Here is a 21,713-nt window from a genome sequence, read left to right as displayed (position 1 = left end):
ATGTGTGCTTGCGGGTAGAGGAGGAGGGGGCGGCAGGAGAGCACACTCTGGTCTCTCTTATTATTTATTCACCAATCCTATTGGGTCAGGGCCTCCTTCTTATAATCTCATTTAATTAATTATTTTCTTACTCCAAGTTTAGCCAATCTGGAGGTTTGAGCTTCAACATATGAAATTTAGGGGGGGGGACATACATTTATCTTTATTGTTGAAAGTATTACAGCTGTTCCTCTTTTTTCCCCCCATTGACTCCCCTCCTTCATACTCCTGTCCCATCCCAGGCCTTCACCCCACTAAATTCTGTGTCCATGGGTTATTCATATATGCACATACCTTCTTTGGTTGATCTCTTTAACCAAATGACCAATCCATGATAGCAAATTGCATTCAGTTGATGTTTCCTTAGTGGCCTCAAATCTGGAGTAAGTCTCCAGTCATTTTTTGCCTTTCATGACTTTACCACTTTCGAAGAATAATGACATGTTATTTTATAGAATATCCTTAGATTTGGGTTTGTCTGATGTTTTCTCATGATTAGATTTTGGTTATGAACTTTTGGCATGAATACCACCAGATTAATATTGTGCCCTTCTCAGAGTAAGATACCAGGAGGTATGTATCAGTATGTGTTAGTTCTGGTGAGGTTAACTTTGGTCATTTAATTAAGATGACGTTTGCCAGGTTTTTATATTATCACATTGCAGAGAAATACACTGAGACTATGCAAAATGTCTTCTTTCTCATTATATTTTCATCCACAATTTCACCACCCATCAAGGCTTCTTCCTTGCAGTTATTACTATGGTGATTACCCAATGGTGATTTTCTATTTCTATCACTCCTAGTAAGACTTTTATTGTAAGGAAGAGCTGCCCTTGTCCTTGTATTCATTTTTTCAATTGTTCATTTACATCAATCTATGTTTATGGATAGTCATTCAATTTTGTGAATTATAATGAATTACTGCCATTATTGTAATTCAAACTGTTCAAATTTGGCCACAGGAAGCCCCTTCAAGTGGATTTCCTATGTCCTTGAAACTTACTCTCAGGATTAAAAACAGAAAAAATAGACTTTAGAGCTCTAACCGGTTTTGCTTAGTGGATAGAGCATCGGCCTGTGGACTGAAGGGTCCCAGGTTCAATCCAGGTCAAGGCAGGTACCTCAGTTGCAGGCCTGGTTGGGGCATGAAGGAGGCAGCCAATCGATGTATTTTTCTCACATAGGTGTTTCTGGCTCTGTCTCTCCCTCTCCCTTTCACTGTCTCTAAAAATCAATGGAAAAAATATCCTCAGGTGAGGATTAAAAAAATAAAAAAATAGATTTTAGAACAGTTTTACATTTATGTAAAAACTAAGGTAGTACAGAGAGTTACCACATATCCTATACTGTTTTCTAACTTAATATCTTACATTAGTATAGTATATTTGTTACAATTAATGAACCATATTGATATATTATTATTAACATAAGCCCATAGCTTACTCAGATTTTCTTAGGTTTTTATCTAATGTCCCCTTTCTGTTCCATGATCCCATCTAGAATGTCACCTTACACTTAATTACCATGTCTCCTTAGACCATCTCAGCTGACAGAGCAGAAAAACATGTGTGCATACTAATCCAGTGTTTGTACATATATCAATATGTAATCAGCTGTATGTATGTTAAGCTAAACATGAGCTCATACTGATGGCTCTAACACTAATCCATTATCAATTGGATCTCCTTGCTTATCTATATCACCTACCACTCTAAGAGTGAGAAATCTTTCTCCCAATAGCTGTTGTTTACTTAATTGTTGAATTCCAATATATTTATAAAGCAGTATTAGAATTGTTAACTACACTGCTATGTGAATCAACTTAACCAACAAGATTACAGTGCTGATCCATCTGCTTTCAGCCTTACAGACCCCTCATTACCAAAGTTACTCGGGTTACACTCTCCCCACTCCTCCTACTTTGAATTACAGTGGGGCCTTCACTTACTAGTGTCCCGACTAACGAGTTTTTCAAGATACAACCTGTCTCTGGGCTGATTTTTTGCTTTGAGTTGCGAGCTAAAATTCGGGTTACGAGCCAGCTTCAGATACCCCACTGCTAGTTGGCGTAGCGAATGTCACAGTGAACGCCACAACATCAGCCCAGCATCACGTGTCTCACTCGTTCACAATTGATTTGACATACGAGTAATTTGAGTTACGAGCTCCGTCACGGAACGAATTAAACTTGTAAGTCAAAGCCCCACTGTACTTAATAAATTCATAATATAGTCTTAGCCAGAGGATCTCTTAATACCAAGTAGAGCTTAAGTTATGTAAGAAGCCACAGCCTGGACTGTCTTTCATGAGAATGAATTAGATTTCTTATGTTCTTGAGGAAGGGAATTAGTTTAATGCCAAGTTTTAGATGTGTCTCACTTTTGGAGAGTCCAGAGTGTTTAGGATACACAAGATTATCACAGCATTGAAACCACTATCACCAAATTCAGAAAACAATAGGCAATTGCTTCAGCAAAAGTATGTTCCAAAACCAGTACTTACCGTTACCTAAGGTGATAGCACTAAATGGCGCCTGAGGGAAGGCAGTTTGACATGAGTTTCAACTTCAGTAGATTCTCGAGTCTATGTAAGCTCCAGACTCCACTCATTAATGGGAGAAATGAGACAAGTGGCATATTTACCCTATCTGCAAGGGAAATCAACCTGTGCTTTGTGTCCCTGGTAATTGAGGTACAGTATTACTATCTGCAATATTTAGAACTTTATATTATTGGCGTTTCCCATCACTAGGCTTTGCTTGACTTGTCTTTCTTTCCCATTCATCATATTCAAAACTTCTGCACCCGGCCAGCATGGCTTAGTGGTTGAGTGTTGAGCTACGAACCAGGAGGTCACAGTTGGAATCCCAATCCTGGGTTGCAGGCTACATCCCTAGAACAGGGCGTGGAAGTGGCAGCCAATCAATGATTCTCTCTCATCATTGATGTTTCTATTTCTCTCTCCCTTTTTCCTCCTCTCTGAAATTAATAAAAATATTTTTAAGTAAAAAAAAAAAGTAAAGATTCCCCCAAAATTATATGGACACATTTTTAAAAAATTGAGTGCTCCCATGTCTAAGGTACTGCGCTAAATGCTCTAAACAACAATCAAAGCCACGAGGCCTTTTGCTTCTAAATCTACTGATTGCATCCTTTGCCATGTACTGCAGTCTTGCCAGAGTCAAAATTCCACATGTCCCACCTTTTTAGAAAGGTATCACCAAAACCTAAAGTCTCCTGCCCTGGCCATGCCAGAAGCTTCAGTTGCCATATAATTTTATGAACTCCCTATTTCACCCTGTGTCTCAAATATTCAGCTTATACACCAGATTTAGATGTCCAAGGTCACCAATACAGGGGTGGGCAAGTAGATTTACAATTGTTTGTATGAGAAAAGACAAATAATACAAATAAATAATACAATGATTAATAAATACATAACAACCCAAGAATAAACTGTTTCCCATACTCACAACTGTAAACCTACTTTTGCCCACCCCTGTATATATCACTTCTCTTCCATACCTGAGTTCTGAACAAATTGATACAGCAAAGAAATAAATGGAGAAATGGAAAATCAAAATATCACTTTTATTTCATTGATATAATTTAAGTCAAAAGATGCAGGTTTTAACTGCAGGCATGAGACTTCCTAATTCTAACTGCCAAAGTTAAATACTTATCTGTCAATCACAGGAGGTGAAGGGATACATAATCCTTCTTTCATGAGCTGTTTCCTTTTCCATCATATCAGGAAGCAGCAGAAGACATTTGCAGAACTAGGTTTGTTTGGTTCATTAGAAACAGAAAGGGTTAGAAAAGAGGAATAGCTATCTAGTTCCTTATGGTAACTTTCCACCTGTCATAAGCTTCAGTGACCCAGGGTGAACAATCCCTTCTGCTGCTGTGAGTGTGGCATCTAGCTAGTGACAAAGGTGTTTTCATTCCTCTTTTCATGATGCCTCTTGTGGTCTCATCCTCCGAGAAATGGTTATTCTCTCATGCCCACGTTTCAGCAGGATAGTCACTGAGCAGATTTCTGATATAAAACAGCATTGATGCTTCTGAAAACCAGTGCCCCAAAGCATAGGAAGCACATGGGAGTACAATGCTGTGCACTTCTGAGACATGCCTTTCCTCAGCTTTCAAACACCCCAGGCTTTGCATTTCTGACATATCTTTTCCTGTGGTATTGAGATATGCCTCTAATGAGGGAGTTAGCTAATGTTCTTCCATGGCAATCTGCTTCTTAAATGTTCCTTTACCTAACACTGGTAGAGAAAATACCATTTGGTGAATATGAGCTCTTTCCACTTTCACCCTTTGCTGCCTTACCTAGATGTTTACTTTTTAATGCCTCTCTAGATTTTGTCTCATTGGTTCTCTAAGAATGAGATATAGGAAGTCCTTGAGCTCAGGGAGAGGCAAAAGTAAAGAAATATTGTCCATCTACACTTTACTAAGTTGAATAATGAATAAATATACTCAATAGATGTGCTCTCATCAAACCAACATTTCACTCAGGTAGGTCTTGCCTTATTACTGCACTTCAGGTTACCTCTTAATATGATTCATTTTGTTTTGTCTTCTTTCAGAGGCCAAAGATCAAAGATAATACATTTTTTGAGCATAAGCCCATATAATAGTTTTACTCCCAAAATGTCTATGACACTTTGAAATTCTTCCAGTATGGTATTCTGGTCTGCCTTAACTTCTCAAATCCATTCAAATAGTATGTAGCCATATTATTTATCTGTCCTAATTTTGAAGTAATCTATAATAATAAAAACCTAATATGCTAATTATTCCGGACGACCCTCCTGACGAAGCAAGGGCTGCGAGGGCCAAGGCAAGCCACCGAGGCTACAAGGGCCGAACCCCTTGCACAAATTTTGTGCATCAAGCCTCTAGTAGTTTCTATATTAGTCTTATTAGGAGCTGCCATAGTTGTCTAATAGAATCATCCCAATCCACCCTCTGAGACTGCACCTCTTTTTACCTTAGATTTCATTGTTCAAGCGTGACTTCTGAACTAATAACAACTGAACCATCACCAACCTACTGAAAATTAACTTATCAAAATTAAACCTGGGTAGATATTTTTTTTTTTATGTCAGCTTATATTATCCTTCAAGATTTTATTTTTCCAACTTTACCTTATCAGACTCTCATCTAAAGAAATTGGTCTTTCTCCAATTTAATCAGTCTAACTTTCTTTATTTTGTTATTCTTTACCCACTGCTCCTGGCCTGGTGGTAAGCATGTTTTTAAAATCCATTCTAGGTTCTTCTTGATTTTTGGGGGTAAATGAGATTTTAGAAGACCATTTTAGGTATAAGCCTTTTTAATTGTTTATTTTACTTTAGGGTGTGTGATAATTTAATTGTGTCAATAAGGTAACTGTGTCATCAAAAGGAGCCCCACCCTAGCAGGGTGCTCATTGGTTAGAGCATCAGTTCTTGGACTGAAGGGTCACAGATTCGATTCCAGTCAAGGGCATGTCTCTCGGTGGGTTCTGGTCGGGGCGCATATGGGAGGCAACCAATGGATGTTCCTCTTTCACATTGATGTTTCTCTCTCTCTGTCTGTCCTCCTCCCTTCCACTCTCTCTAAAAATCAATGTAAAAAATATGCTCAGGTGAGGAATAACAACAGCAACAACAAAAACAAAAAAGAAGCCCCGTTCCTTTTCATTTAATTATTAGTAGAATCTACACTTTTTAGATGTTTCTTTTGTTTTATTTTCTTTTATACTTTAAATATATATAGTTGTTGTTTTTGTTTGTTTGTTTTTTGTTTGTTTTTTTAGAGAGAGGAAGGTAGAAGGATAGAGAGATAGAAATATTGATCAGCTGCCTCCTGCACACTCCCTACTGGGGATTGTGCTCGAAACCCAGGCATGTGCCCTGACTGGGAATTGAACCAGTGACCTCTTGTTCATGGGTTGACGCTCAATCACTGAGCTATACCGGATGTGCTACACTTCTTTGATGATTAAAGCTATAGGTTGGATTTCTGAAGTGCCAAAGCTTTCATAATTTAACAAATTCAAAACCAACTTGGTGTCTGGTGGTGGCAAGTGATACTTGGGATTATGGACAAAATACATGAATCAGACCCTGAAGACAGCTCAGTCGAATAAGGAAAGAATTTGGGACAGTTAATCTATAGTGCCTGCGGACATCTGACACTAATAAATTTCTTGCAGATTTGACTAAGTCACATAGTAAAATAGAAAAGAATTTTCATCTGAGACTCTTTCCTTGTCTCAAAGTAAGCTTTTACTAAGTGCAAAAGATGATCTTTCCTTTTACACCGTAGTGGTCCATACAGCTCTCCTTGCTTGGGAAAGAGCTGTGTCCCAATGTCAAGCTGTAGCTACCTATGCCTGAAGGCTGGGCATAGCTAAACAGCTTGCACTTTGCTGAGGCCGGTGCCTTTATTTAGGGCTACAGGTGTACAAACCCAGATGGGACAAAACTGCCATGTACTGCAGTCTTGCCAGAGTCAAAATTGAACATGTTCCACCTTTAGAAAGATATCACCAAAGCCTAAAGTCTCTTGCCCTGGCCATGTCAGAAGCTTCAGTTGCCATATATATTTTTGAACTCCCAATTTCACTCTGTCTCAAATAATCAGCTCATACACCAGATTTAGAAGTTCAAAGTCACCAATACAGGGGTGGGAAAGTAGATTTACAATTGTTTGTATGGGAAAAGACAAATACTACATATAAATAATACAATAATTAATCTATATCTATAAAAGCCTAAGTGACCAGCCGACCAGCTGGTAGCTATGATGCGCACTAACCACTAGGGGCCATATGTTCAACGCAGGATCTGCCGAGTGACAGCAACTTTGCAGAGTTCCCTCTCGCACTCCGGGACCCCTAGGGGGATGTCGGACTGCCAGTTTTGACCCCATCCCCTCAGGCCAGGCCAAGGGACCCCACCTGCTGGAGGGACCCTGCTCACTCTGCAGACGTCCTTTGAGCCCCTGCACCACCCCAGGTGCAGCCGGCCGGCGAGGGACCACAGGAGGTTGGCTCCAGGGTGTGTCCGGCCCTTCTCCCATGGTCCTGCCCCACCATCCACCTTCTAATTAATTTACTTTCCATGTGTACGAATTTGTGCACTGAGCCTCTAGTAATAAAATAACAACCCAAGAATAAACTGTTTCCCATACTCACAACTGTAAACCTACTTTTGCCCACCCCTGTATATATCACTTCTCTTCCATACCTGAGTTCTGAACAAACTGATACAGCAAAGAAATAAATGGAGAAATGGAAAATCAAAATATCACTTTTATTTTGTTTATAAAATTTAAGTCAAAAGATGCAGGTTATAACCGCTGGCATAAGACTTCCTAAAGCTAACTGCCAAAGTTAAATACTTATCCGTCAATCACAGGAGGTGAAGGGATACATAATCCTCTCTTTCATGAGCTGTTTCCTTTTCCATCATATCAGGAAGCAGCAGAAGACACTTGCAGAACTAGGTTTGTTTGGTTCATTAGAAACAGAAAGAGTTAGAAAAGAGGAAGAGATATCTAGTTCCTTATGATAACTTTCCACCTGTCATAAGCTTCAGTGACCCAGGGTGAAAAATCCCTTAAAAGACATGGCTTGTTTGGCCGGCATTGCTCAGTGGTTGAGCACTGACCTATGAACCAGGAGGTCACAGTTTGATTCCTGGTCAGGGCACATGCCTGGGTAGCGAGCTCAATCCCTAGTGTGGAGCCTGCAGGAGGCAGCCAATCAATGATTCTCTCTCATCATTGATGTTTCTATCTCTCTTTCTCTCTCTCTTCCTCTCTGAAGTCAATAAAAAAATTAAAAGAACAAAAACAAAACAAAACAAAAAACACGGCTTGATGTTAAATCTACCCCCACACATTGTGAGTCAGTTATACTCTATAACACAGGCTGCAGCAAACTGACAAGGTCAGAAGGCTTGTGCTAGAGCAGTGTCCTCGATTTAAAGCCACAGGTTTGACTGTCAGAAACTTCATCTCTACATGTTATCTTTCCTCTGCAAAATTTCACTTCCTGCTGTTTGCTCAAGCACTAGATGTTGATATTAGAGGGCAATACATAACATTCCTCCTTCCCACCCCACTCCCTCAAGTTCTTAAGAAATATAAGATAAAACAAGAGATGGAAATTCGATTATCACCTTTATTGCTGCTGCTGAAACTAACTTTTGTCTATCCCTGTATATATTAGTTATCTAACCTGAGTTCTGAACAAATTGATACGTCAAAGAAGTAAATGAGGATTATTTCAAGGAGGGAAATAACAATGCGTTTGCTGATTTTGAAATTCAGAATGAGGTCATTGTATCCACTCTGGCTGCCTCTGCGGAGCATGGAGGGCAGACCCCTAAAGGGGCCCCACATGGCCAAGAGGAGGGGGCACATGCTCTCCTGGCAGACCAGGTCCAAAGAGAATTTGGGAGGAACTGAGTTGACAATGATTTATTTGGCACAGATTTATAGATAAAATATCTTCCTGTCTAGAGAAAGTAAGTGAAGGGGGAAGGGGAAACCAGAAGTGTTTAGAAAAACCTCTCCTCGTGAAAGTCATGTTTCCAAGTCCTCTTTGATATAATTTGTAATTCCTGGTGTTTGTCATCCTTTCTAAGTTATCCTTACTGATGTCTTTGGTTTGAGCAAGAAGTAATTTGTGATCTCATGTCATATTTCATGAGCCATTCTGCTTACATAGATCTTGAAAACAGCCCACCTTTATTATTTATTTCCATATGACTCTCTGGTGCCATTTTTCTAGAGCAGTGGTTCTCAACCTTCCTAATGCCGCGACCCTTTAATACAGTTCCTCATGTTGTGGTGACCCCTCCCAACCATAAAATTATTTTCGTTGCTACTTCATAACTGTAATTTTGCTACTGTTATGAATCCTAATGTAAATATCTGATATGCAGGATGTATTTTCATTGTTACAAATTGAACATAATTAAAGCATAGTGATTAATCACAAAAACAATATGTAATTATATATGTGTTTTCCGATGGTCTTAGGCGACCCCTGTGAAAGGGGTTGCGACCCACAGGTTGAGAACCACTAGTCTAGAGGTAAATGGATATCTTTCTTCCTTATATGTGCAAACCACCTAGTGCTCATTGCGGTGCTCAAAGGGCAGCGGTTAAGGACACCTTCCTCTACTTTTCAGGAAACAGAGCTCCTCTATGGAAAGCAGCAGAAACTCTGGAGATTGTGAGTGCTGACTTCATAGTCCAATGATGTCTTTGTCTCTCTTTGACACTTTCAATGCCTCTGAATCCACATTTGTAAAATGAAGGTAATATATTCTTGCATTAGAGCGGCAGTTAGTAAAGAAGTAAGCACTCTAGACATTTCAACCAGGATGGGCATTAATTTAGTAAATTATGTACTTACTAAACTAATGGAATGGCTAGCTTTCAGAGAATCCTGATGTTGTTACTGCTGCCATTGATGCCGAGAACTGAAAAAACACCACTGATTCGTCACATGTGTTAAAAGTGCCAAACGAGGGTGGTGAAGGTCTGGGGCAGGGGACAAGGGCAGGCTGGAGGGGGTCAATTGGGGGGAAAAGGGGGACTTGTGTAATGCTTTCAACAATAAAGATTTTTTAAGAAAGTAACAAATGAGGCTGATTCTTAGAAAAAGCCCTGTGGGCCCATGTGCCTTCCCACCCCTGATGACAGAGAATGATGGCTTTTCCTATTTTCTCTCTTCCATTCATTTGTTGAGGAGCATTTACGTTATATCCAGGTTTTTAGCAATATAACTTGAGCTGCTATAAACATTCATGTATAGGTTTTTGTGTGAATATAAGTTTTTATTACCCTAAATACTCATAGGTAGATTGCTGGGTCATAAAATAAGTGTATATTTAACTTTATAAAAAAACTTGAAAACTCATTTCCAAATGGCTGCATCATTTTGCATTCCCACTAGCAACATATGAGAGTTCCAAGTGCTCCACATTCTCATTAGTTTACTGGTATTGACAATACAGGATGGGTAAAAGTAGGTTTACAGTTGTGAGTATGAAAACAGTTTATTCTTGTATTATTATTTATAATTGTATGATTTGTTTGTATTACAACTGTAAAACTGCTTTTGCCAACCCCTGTGTGTATGTATGTATGAATGTATCTCTCTATATCTCTCTATCTCTATCTATCTATCTATCTATCTATCAATTAATCATCTGTCTATCTATCTAGCTACCTATCTAAATGTTTAGCCATTCTAATAGATAAATTTAGTGGTTTCTTCAACTTTTTTTCATTACAAGTCTCCAAATATTCCATAGTATATTCTCTTTGCAACAATAAATTACAATTTCTTACAAAGATGGTTTCATTTTCAATATAGCTTTTCATTATAATCCATACATCTAAGTACTTTAAAAATCAAATCAGCCTGAACCGGTTTGGCTCAGTGGATAGAGCATCGGCCTGCGGATTGAAGGGTCCCAGGTTTGATTCTGGTCAAGGGCATGTACCTTGGTTGTGGGCACATCCCCAGTGAGGAGTGTGCAAGAGGTAGCTGATTGATGTTTCTCTCTCATCGATGTTTCTAACTCTCTATCCCTCTCCCTTCCTCTCTGTAAAAAATCAATAAAAATAGATTTTTTTAAAAAATCAAATCAACTCTTATTTTTGCTATTAAAAGGAGAAGATAGCTTAAGGATACTAGGTATCTCATAGTATGGAAATGACTTTATCAATCTTTAGGAAATAACTAGAGTTTACTTTGACAAGATTTTCTTGGTATCACATTCACTTTGAGATTTAATATAAATGGCATATTACCTCTTAGAAAGAACAAACTAACAAACACCAAATATCTTGTAAGCCTTTAATGGCATGTCACCATGGACTTAGATTCAAAGCAAATAAATGTGAAGACTCAAAATCATAACAAATCTATTTCCCATTATGTTTTTATCCAGACACATAAAGTTCTATAGGAAAAACCTTACAGATGAGTGAGTAATTTAATTATAGTCAATAGTTCTAAAGTCTATCTCTTTCTTTTCTTCTTAAAGCACCTTTTAATTCATAACCAAAAGAAAAACTAAATGAAAATTAGGTGATAGATGCATTGAGAAAGTCACAGAACTTAATAACTTTATCAAAATAGTTAATAAGATTCATGGATTCTGCAAAGGAGTTGGAAACTGGAATTGGTTGCAAACAGGTATTGATGCTCAATGTTGGTAAAGGCCTCATCTGGTAAAGCTTCACATGTGTAAAAAGATAAATCTGTGATCTGAAAAGAGAAGGATGAAGGGTAATCAATACTCATTACTTCGTTGTTGATTTTGAGAGCAATTCAGAAATAATTGAGCAATCTAAAAATCTTCAACTTTTTTTTAGTCAATGAAAAGAGTCAAATTAATTTGGCCAGAGATCTAGTCAGTATGCTTTAATATGTTTATTAAGATAAAATTTAAATAAATTGAGAGATATATAGACATATTTCATATGTCAAGGAAGCTAGTATTAAAGGAATTATGACTGTAGGGACTCTAGGCTCTCTGGAGAGAAGAGAAGTGATTTTAAATATTACTAGGCTTGTTACTGGATTAAAAAATACAACCTCTTACTATTTGAAGGCTTTACCTAACCTTTACAAACTCAGTTCTTCCTTTTGGATGCTAACAGAAACAAATCAGAAAAAAGAAAAAGAAAATGAGGAAATAGAGTCCTGCATTGGATTCTGATTATTAGGAAAACATTTTATGACAATGCAGCATAAGCGTGATTGTGTGTGTGAGGGGGGGCGGTAGGGGGGGGGGAGGGGGAGCAGTGCCCATGACAGTTAAACACAAAGGTTTTAGAGCCAGACACGTGGAACAGAATGCTGGTTTCAGTACTCATTACATGTGTGGCCTAGGAGGGACCATGTAACATCACATAGCAGGAAGCCTCAGGTTTTTCATGAGAGATGAAAGTACCTAAATTATAGAAAGGAGATGGGGATAAAATAAGATAATTGATAGGAATCTCTTATTGTATAGTAAGTGCTCAAGCAATATTATCAGTTTCTATGCTGACATGTAGTATTCCTACACATTGAGACAGTCTGACAGGATGGACATTCCCCAGTTCCCTACTTACAGGACTACTGTAGGAGTCAAAAAATAAAATAAAATATATATCATGTAAACCTGGCAGCCATATGTTACGCCAGCACACCTATGTACAGCATACTAACCTGGTACAAATTAAGAGGCCCCCTAAGATAAAAATAAGCTAAAATTAGTAACGTCTGTCACCTGAATGTCCTGTTTGATTTTGACAAACTCATTACATTTGAACCTAAAACCCTGGAAGTTTGAGCATATTGCACAGTGTTTCAAGTTAGCTTTTCTTCAAGTTCCTTTCTCTTCAAGAATCTGTTTATCAACTCTCCAAGTGTTCTCTGATTGTCAGCACCTGGTTCAGGGTACAAATAATATTATTTTCCCCATAAAATCCACACTTTTGCAATATATCTAAAATGTCTTAGTTTGTATAGAAAATGGGCATCCCACAGGTAGAGAGAAATGTAATGTGAAGATATCTTCACAATGGCCATGTACCATATTTTGTTGACTCATATTAAGACCTTTCTACAAGACATCAATCCACATTCTTGCACTGGCAAGAGCAGTATTTCACATACAAATTAAGCAGAGTTTGATACAGAAAGGTATTTCATTTGCCAAGGTTCATCTTCAAATAGATAAGTTACAGGAGAATAGATTAAAACAACAAGGACCCAAGGGGCATGCTGTTTAATCTATCTGTTTAAAGTAAATTGCCATTAGTACACTTAACTAAGTTGGTTATTATCATTAAAATTACATTTTAGGAGCATTTGGCAAGGTCTACATTTTGTTAAAATATATTTAACAGCAATATAACTTGTAATTATTGTTTCAAGATGGCTTAGTCACCACATTTTTCATAATTCTTTCAAATCTCCTTTTTCTCTCCATAGTTTTAGAGCATTTGATATCAGATTTTATTGTTTCATTTGTATTATAGTCCCCTTCTCCTTACAGAATGCTAGACTTGTACTTTAAATTGGCATTCCCATCTCTGGTTGCTATCTGTAAGCAGTTAAAGGAGATGTTTTGATGGTAAAAGATGGCTTTATGGCCCCAAACTAAGTAAGGCTTCAACCTTACTCAGTCCGTCATCTTTAACCACCACCCTAGCTCCCCTTCAAACCGCACCCACAAAGGTGGGTGAGGATATAAGGAATGCATTTACAAAAAAACAGTTGCTAAATAGGAATCAAAACACCACATTAAAAAGCTACTCAAGATTTGGAAACATTAACGCATTCTTCTACCCTAAAATCAAGGTTGGGGGCAGAGGTGGCTCAGGGATAAGGGGCAAGTAAGGTTTTTTTAAGTTTACTTCTTACATATACAGAGTGGGGGAATAGTAGGTTTACAGTTGTGAGTATGTGAAACACAGAGTTTAATATTGTATTATTATTTATAAATTACTGTATTATTTTCCATACGAACAACTCTAAACCTACTTTTGCCTCACCCTGTATTTAAATCTTAGACCCAGGCTCAGGCTTACTTGTGGGAAAAAGAAATATAGTTGACTAATGGAGAGAAATTTTTGAAAAACTACCTCCTGGAAAGAGGGTGGGATAGAAATGTAATAAGAGAGAAGGGCAGAGGCTTATGGTCCTTGCTGGTGGCAGAACTTATGTAGGTCTGCTCACTGCATGGATGAAGAATGGGCAACATGAGCAACATGTGGATACAATCATGCCAGCGCCTTAGTTCCACGCTAACCAAACTGAGAACATATCTTCTCTTTGAAAGTGATTTAAAAAGGAACAACATGGAAATTTCCTGAAGGCACAGGGCAGAATGGCTGTTTCTTCTTTGTGAATTTTATCAGGACTGTTGTCATTGTTTCTGAGTTAGGAATAATTCCTTTTTTACCTTTATGCATTTTTTAATTAATTTGAAAGAAGACAGTTTTCTTTTCCCTCAAGAGAAAGTAAACAACAAATTACATTTTTAAAAGGCATATACAAGCCAAACACTTAAGAGTGTTTGGGTGTTTCTTAAACTGCTAAGTGAGGTTGGCCTGGCCCAAACAGTTCCAGAACCTCTGAATCATCCTGCAGGGCCAAAGGCATCAGGGAGATACAAGCCTTTGCTGTTACAGGAATCTTGTGGCTGACTTGCATGTTACCTGTTATGTAATACCTCTTATCATAATGGAATAGTAAAACAGTGGTGAGATTTCTAATATGATCACTTATGATTCAGTTTAATATAGTTTCAAACTCCTCAAATATAAGGTACTATCAATATTCAAATATTCCCATTAATTTCAGAACCTTCATGTTCATTACAAAAGGCTCAGGTTTGAATATCGAATTATCCAGCTGAGTAAGGTGCTCAGAGGACTCATTTGTGCATCTTACATGGGAATGTGGCTAAAAGCAACTCACTCCATGAATCCTTGTATATGCAGTTGATATGTATTCTGCCATTTGACTCATCAGTTAGTCATAAGACTAAACTTAAAATGTCCTACAGTGAGTGAAAGACTTAGATGACAGAAGATAAAGGCTAGGAAAACTGATTACAAAGAATAAAATTATTTCCTAATGAACAATTAGAGAAAGCAACAATATGATAGCAACTACTAAGAAGATTTAAGGTCCTTTACCTTTGGTAATTGGAAAACTATCCAAGAATGTGCAGATAAAACTTGAGAATTGGCTAAACAAGCAGTAGCTGATCTATGACATGGGGAGTGTTAGAAACTAGAAAGTATAAGTAACAGTGACGTACAACTGGGGCAGAGGAGGGGAGAGAGCATGTTAGGTGAGGGGGAATGGAAAGAATTTTCTCATCTATCCCCATGAGTTGGTGTGTGATGAATATGAGAGATAGGAGTGAGCTACTTCAGTTAGTGCAAACCATCCGTTGTGTCTTTGAAAGTGTAGAAGTTCATGCATGCACCAAAATTCAAGGAAAATTAGAACCATCTATGGCTTGAACAGAGAAGCAAGGGTTCCTGAATGCAAAAATTCAGCATGTAACAGTTTGTCAATGGTGAAGGATGAGGTTAGCATGTTTTAAAGATTGTTGTCACTCAGGTATTCTAGAAATCTATAGCCATGCTTATAACTATAATGATTGACATAGCATATAATATTTCTTTCCATTAAAATTCTTAATATAATTCTGGTGTAATCAATCAATCAATCAATCAACCAATAATAGAGAAAGAAGTTTAGATAAGCTATTTTCATGTCTGAGACCCTAAAGATTAGAAAATATTGATAGTGTAAAAAGGAAGTTTCATTTTATCATTAAAATGGATTTAGTAATAATTACTAATGAAGGTAATAGATTTTTCTTTGACCTCATTTACTCTGACAATTGCTTGAAGGATACTAATGACTGTTCATGTATTGATATATGATGCATGCAATATAGAATAAAAAATCACCTTGGAAAAAGAACAGTAAAATATACAATAAACTTAGGTTAATATTTTTATGGAAAAAAGTTATACTATAAATGTTGTAAAGATAGATCTTATAAATATAATCTTGCAGATTGGATTCCTTCATGTGAGACCAAATTCTTGATAGTCATTTCAATTTAAAACATTAATGCTAATAAAGTTCATACTGTTTGAGAAAGCCATATGTCACTATTAAGAGCAAGACTGAGCTATAATTACACTACTATACTGATTTTAGTATATGACTACAAATCTTTTTTCTGTTACTTTTTAATATTTTATGAAGAATAAGGAAAATCGGATGCATTAATAAAGGAGGTAAAATAAAGTAATCCTGTTCTCTCAATATTACTCTTTTAATTGTTTGAGAAATGACTTGCATCACTCTTGACTAAATCTCTAATATTAAAAATCGTCTGACCTTCTTGAAATACAAATTTTAAATTATAATTTTTTTACAGGAATTAAAGATTACTTTAATAATTTTCTCCTAAACTCTCAATGTCATAATTCTGGATACTTAAAATATAAAATCTATAATATATTTAAATTTAATAGTTTATCCTTTTGATATGTTCTTAATGCACAGCTCAGTGCTTTTAATATTTCCTTCTTTACGCAAAACTAACATTAATCAAGAGATTTAAAAAAAAACAACTTTTCACTTACTGTGAATCCAGGATAATGTATTTTATGAATTCTGGATAAAACACAAACACATTTTATTGTTCATTTCAATGTCAGGTTAATATGTTTGGGCTGTGTAACATACATTATGAAACCTACACATAGTCCATGCAAATTCTGTTTAGACCTGGTCATCAGCTTATTCTCTGACTTGTGGGCAAATGACCAAGGTCTGCCTGTTCCCCATTCTTAGGCTTTGAAATCCTCAGTGATGAGTATGTGGGAAAATCAGAGCCCCCTGGCTATTGTGCAACTGCATGAAAAAAGAACTAATAAGAGATGGAGAGAGGGAGAGAGAGAGAGAGAGAGAGAGAGAGAGAGAAAGAGATGATTATATCATTTTAAAATTGATTTTAGGAGAGAAAGAAATATATATATTGATTTGCCGCCCTGGCCAGGAGGCTCAGTTGGTTGAAGTGTCATGTTGTACACTTAAAAAAAAAAAAGGTTTCAGGTTCAATTCCCAGTCAGGGTACATACCTGGGTTGAAGGTTTGGTCCCTGGTTGGGATGCATAAGGGAGGCAGCCATTCAAAGTTTCTCACATCGATGTTTCTCTCTCTCCTCTCTCTCTAAGAATCAATAAAAACATATGCTCAGGTGAGGATTAAATAAGCAACAACCAAAACAACAACAACAAAAACAAAAAACCACACTGATGTGTTGCTCCACTTATTTTTGCATTCATTGGTTGTTTCTTGTATGTGCCCTGGCTGAGAATTGAAACTGTATCTGGACAACACTCTGAACAACTGAGTTACCCACCAAGGCCTGATGATATCATTTGAGAAGCCAGATTGAGTTTTGTCTGAAGCTAATGCTACTCCTAGAATGTCCAGTTATGGAAGCCAAGGAGTTTTGCTTTTTGCTTAAATCAGTTTGAGTTCATTTTTCAATGACTTGCATGCAAAAGAGTCCTCATAAATCCACTTAAAGTTTGTTAGGCCTTTTACATGACAGGCCCTTTGTGAAGCACTGAGAGTCAAGTATGAGTGATGGAGAATCAGTTCTCTAGAACAATGGTTCTTAACAACACCATCCCAAGAGCCCCGGTATTTTGTGACAAGTAACATGTTGGAAATAATTCATTACTAAGAGTAGTTAAATTTATTTGTGCAAAAACTTTAATATATTAATGTTAATTCAAGGATATTCCTTTATATCAGCATTCCCTCTTTCATTGAAAGAAAGAGTGGTTGAAATTAAAAATTATAAAATACTATTCCTCTGCACCATATGCACACATTCTGCAGAATACCAATACTCTCAGAATTCTCCCAGTAATTCTGGGAGTTCCCAAGTGAGGCTATCTCACAGTGATCATGAAGCAGTATTACATGTTCTGTAACTCAGAACTTCTTTCTGGGCTATGGAAACTACTGACTGGTGCCCAAGCCATGACAATGGGACTGAGAAACCACAATCACTGCACCACATGCCCGGTACTGCTGATAATCGTGATAAATGTGTGCCTGGAGGCTCTTGGGTCAGCCATTGCCTGAACCATAACTGTGTTATCCTCCTCTGTTTCTCCCCCATTCTTCATTGTCTCCTGCTTAGGATGATCTACTGTTGTACCCACTCACAGGATTACATATCAGGACTCCTTTATGCTTGTAAGTTATTATAGAGAAATAGCTCATTCAGTATTTATTATGTAAGCCAGGCTTAAAACATATTTGTGATTTAATATTGAAATTATAATTCTCATTCGGTTATTCTTATTCAGAGTATTCATAACAATACTCTGACTGCATCTCTTCTTTTCTAAAATTTATTATTAAGATATAATTGACATATAACAATGTATGTTTCAAGTGTAAAACATAACATCCATCACTATACATAGTTATAATGGTAAAAATGTTATTTCTTGTGATCCTCAACTTCCACATTAAAAAATACAGTAGTATTGATTATATCTACTGGACCTCACACTACCCTGACCCTTGATCAAGTTCCAGGCACAGTGGCCTCCCAAAGTCTAAGTACCTCACTCACTCCCATTTGAGAACCTTTGCTCAAGCTGTTCTCTTTACATACAATGTTCTTATCTTTACTCATTTCTTGGCCATTCTCTACTCATAATCCAAGTCCCAATATAATATCACATCACATATTCATGGAAGCATTACTTTCATCCAGTTATCATATTATAAATGTTCCTGATACCCGTTATTTCACCAAATATGTGCTTTATTATTTGTAATTATTTATGCATTGGTATAACTATTTCTTAAATGTTTGTCTGCTTCACTAGATTGGGAATAGCATAAAAGTAAAGACTGTATCTATTTGTATCTACGTGTACCACTGTGTTACCAGTGCTAAGTACAATGCTAGGAAAATACTGTTTCACTTGCACTTTTTGGAGAAATAAATGAATGATACTGGAGGGAAATATAAGTGTCAGAAAAGGGGGCTTTATGTTTAACATTGCCCCCTCATTGTATTTCTTTTGCAAGAGAAATTGATTCAGGATTTCTTAAGTACAAAAAATAGAATAGAATGGGTATTACAGATCCTAGAGACAAGATCCCGTCCCCTTGGGATTCCTGCTCCAATCCTGGCCTTTGCTCTACTCTCCTGCCCTTCTTTTTTTTTTCTCCCTGATGCTCCCTCCAGACCAGCTTTATCCAATTCTTTGGTTCATATATTGGGAAGTGTGGTCATTGCTATCACTTGCAACCTCGGGTATGTTAACTGGTGCCTGCTTCTGATGTCAGAGAGCATTCCCAGAAATGGGCAAGTGGTCAGCGTCCAGATGCTCACTTTTCATATACCTGCCCCTTAATTAGGGGTTAGATTCTTGGAAATACTGCGTGTGGCTTGCTGCTGCCCATGTAAGAGTGATTTCCTTCCCAAGAGGCACCCTAGGCCCAATGCCAGAGAGCTGTGTAAGAGGTGCTCACAATTCAGTGTCCTGCTGAGACACTGAACCCGTACATACTCAAAAAGTTGTAATAGCATTTCAGCAACCAAAGGGATTATGTGTCTTTGAAGATTTGTGCCAAGATAAATTCCTAAAAATCCAAAGGTTGTTTATATTATTCCCCTTCCTTTTCCTAAGGTCACAGCCCACTATCTCTCTGGCTGCTGTCAGGCTCCCAGGGGATGTCACATGACCCCACCTGAAAATGGTGTGCCCTGCATGCCATCTCCTCATGTCTAAAGCTGTGGTGGGACTAATCTGAAAAGCTCACCCTGAATAATGAGGCATGTAATATGTGTGTTTAATGGAAATACCTGGACACATTACAATGATCAATTCTTATATTTAGGCTAGAGATTGGTGAAGGTCAGGGGAACAGATACATGGCCATTCCTTGACCCCTGATTTTTTTTTTTAACCTTTGTGATAGTTTTTGGATTTCATGTTCATCTTTATTGAGCTGAACACATCTGCTACTTGGTATAGTTCATTATAAATCCTTTCTGAATTAATTTGCTTCTCATTAGTTTTTGTGCTATTCAATTTCTAGTCATTGTTCTACAAAGTTAAATTAATATGAAGGGTGAGATACAAACCTCCAAAGTAAAGAGATTCTGATTCAAGGATGATTCATTTTTAATAGAGAACAAAGTTGTCAGAGTAATACATTAATTTTCTGGAGCATAAGGTGCCTTTTACTCTAGTTGCAACATATATCCATCACTAGAGAGATAAAATAGTCCTTGATGAACACAAAAGAACACCATATTATGAACTATCACAATTCCACACAACATAAAATGAACTGAAAATATGAAAATCATCCTGTAAATATGAGTTTTATACTCTATTTATTAATGTTAAGAAACCATGTACTTGATAATTCATTATGGTTTTCAATGATCCATATATACTAAGCACTAAGCCATTGGAGCCATCTGAATCTTGTTTTATAGAAGTTTATCAAGCAACTGTTTCTTCAGCAAAAGACAATTCTAAAATCTCAAAGGCTTACAAGACCATTTAGTTCTCACTCATGTTATGCAAATGCTGAAGGGTAGATTCAGCTTGGCTGGGATTGGCTGGGTTTGTTTGGCCACCACTGGGTCTTACAGTGTTTGATTCTGTTCCTCATGTTTTCTCCTTCCAGGAGCCAGGCTGAAAGATCAACCACTACTACAACATACTGTTGTAAGGCAGAAGGCAGAAGTTCAAGTTGACCAATGGAAACTTGCAATACTAACAACTTCTAAAAAGATGTAGCATCTGTGAACAACATAAACTGATTAACAAAAACAGATCCAGAGACAGAAAAGCATCGATCAGACCCTCAAACCTTAGAGGAAAGGTAGGAGAGGGTGAGGGTTAGGGGGAGAGATCAATCAAAGGACTTGTATGCATGCATATAAGCCTAACCAATGGACACAAACACCAGGGGGGGTGAGGGCATGAGTGTGTGTGTTGGGGGGGACAATGGGGGAATAAGGACACATATGTAATACCTTAACCAATAAAGAAAAAAAGAAAAAAAAAGATGTAGATTCTGTTAAACCTGTTCATATTTCATTTCCTAAAACAAGTCACATGGTAAAACACTGCATCCTTGGGGCATGGAAATATACTTCTCCTGTAGTGGGAGCAGGTGTGAATGGGTGTTGAATATTTGATGATTATCTACTACAGGAGGTAACCAAGAAGCTGACTTATCTTTACTAAACTTGGAAAGATAGGCAACAATTAATTCACCTTACTATATCAATTATTTTCAATACTCCCAGTTCAAAGGACTCATCTCAGATTGTAGAACCCTGCCTGGCTGCCACTGTCATCACTGTGTAGCTGCTACCCCAGCACTCCAGTACTGCCTGGGGGCTGGAGCGAAAGAACATTAAAAAAAATAGATTCAGTGTGAAAACTTAAGCATGAAGTTAATGTTTAAACTACATGCCCACTAAACTAAGGCTGAGCACCTAAGGAAAATGTATTTGTCATAGTCACCTAGGCTCTGTTATAAGTACTGTTATAGAGGTTCTATACAGTTCTTTCGGTTATTGGGACTTTGTCAACAAAGATAATGGACTTATAGATTTACAGTTTAATCAAACTAGAGCATACACAATTATATGAAACTAGAGGCCTGGTGCATGAAATTTGTGCAGGGGGGTGTGTGGATCCCCTCAGCTCAGCCTGCACCCTCTCCAATCCGGAACCCCTGTGTGGATCAGGCCTAAACCAGCAGTTGGACATCCCTCTCACAATGCTGGACCTCTTGCTCCTAATCACTCACCTGCCTGCCTGCCTGGTCACCCCTAACTACTCCCCTCCCCCCCCTGCTGGCCTGATTCCCTCACTACTTCTGTGTGCCGGCCTGATTGGCTCTAACTACTCCCCCCCTCCCCCCGCTGCCTGCCTGGTCTCCCCCAACTGTCCCCCACTGCCAGCCAGGTTGCCCCTCACTGCTCCCCCCCTGCTGGCCTGGTCGCCCCTCACAGTCCCCCTGCCGGCCTGGTCACCCACACAGCCTGTTGT

At 37.8% G+C, this 21,713-nt stretch overlaps 1 long non-coding RNA gene across 1 annotated transcript in view; it reads right to left on the bottom strand.

Moving 5' to 3' along the window:
* Positions 1-10,996: 10,996 nt before the first annotated feature.
* Positions 10,997-21,713, bottom strand: part of LOC139013117 (uncharacterized) — a 61,301-nt gene continuing 50,584 nt past the window's right edge. The window contains exon 3 of the long non-coding RNA XR_011471934.1: positions 10,997-11,331. This is a non-coding gene — a long non-coding RNA (uncharacterized lncRNA). The remainder of the gene's footprint in view (positions 11,332-21,713) is intronic.

The sequence above is a fragment of the Myotis yumanensis genome, unplaced genomic scaffold (genome assembly GCF_028538775.1).
Source record: "Myotis yumanensis isolate MYYU_CA2020_CCGP unplaced genomic scaffold, mMyoYum1.0.hap1 SCAF_6, whole genome shotgun sequence".
NCBI lineage: Eukaryota > Metazoa > Chordata > Mammalia > Chiroptera > Vespertilionidae > Myotis > Myotis yumanensis.
This window is presented reverse-complemented; position numbering and strand designations above follow the sequence as displayed.